Source organism: Protobothrops mucrosquamatus, unplaced genomic scaffold (genome assembly GCF_001527695.2).
Source record: "Protobothrops mucrosquamatus isolate PMUCROS unplaced genomic scaffold, P.Mucros_1.0 scaffold_226, whole genome shotgun sequence".
Lineage (NCBI taxonomy): Eukaryota > Metazoa > Chordata > Lepidosauria > Squamata > Viperidae > Protobothrops > Protobothrops mucrosquamatus.
Window position 1 is genome coordinate 122879 of NW_015386302.1, and position 1034 is coordinate 123912.

Consider the following 1034-nt stretch of genomic DNA (forward strand, 5'->3'; position numbering starts at 1 on the left):
ACCCTGGGACACTGAACATCATAAATATGAATCAGTTGCCAAGCATCCAAATGTAAATCACAAGACCCTGGGGATGCTGCAACAGTCATAAGTGTGAAAAATGGTCATAATTCGCTTGTAACTTCAAACAGTCACTAAGCGAATTGTTGTAAGTCAAGGACTACCTGTACTTTCTCATTTTTTTCCTTTTGGGGGGGGTGTTCAAGTTTTTGATACCTTGTTTGCGAGTGGTGGTACTCGGATATTGCCTTATCTGAAAAGTGGTACAATGGGTGAAAATGTTGAAAAGCCCTGCATTAGCACAACAAAAGAAAAGAGGAATAGCGTTATATATTAAAGAAATAATGAATCCCAAACAAATCTATGCAGATAAAGAGGGAAGAATATTAATGGTAGAAATAATTATGAACCAAAAACAGATTCTGATGATAGCAACATGTGCACCTAATTTCAAACAAGAAGAATTCTATCAAAAATTACATTAAAAAATAGTGGAACTAGAATATCAAAACATTTGTTTAATGGGAGACTTTAATGCAATAGTAGATGGAATACTAGACCATATACAGTAAGTAAAATAGGGAAAAAGGGAAAGAATATACTATCTAAAACTTCCTTTAAAATGGCAGAAAAAATCTGTATTCAGGACATATGGAGAGAAAAGAACCCAAAAAACCCACAATATACATTTTATTCAAACAGACACAAATCATGGTCCAGAATTGATATAATATGGATATCTCCATTCTTCTAGAATGGGAAAAAGTAAAAGCGAAAATTTACCTGGATGGCTCTCAACAATGGAAGCGTTTGTTCACCCTAACCTAACTATATATGTTGGAATATTCATGAGCAGGAAGAGTCATGTGGTAACTCAGTCAGCCAATGTGAAGAAAGTGCTACTGAGTCTGTGCAAAAAGGTATTGAGTTAGGAGCTGGATTTTTTCAGTCTCAGGTCTGTCTCTGTGTCTCTCTGTAAGAAGTCTTCATTGTGCTATGTTGCTGTAAAGAAGAATGTATGGTATTGTAAATAT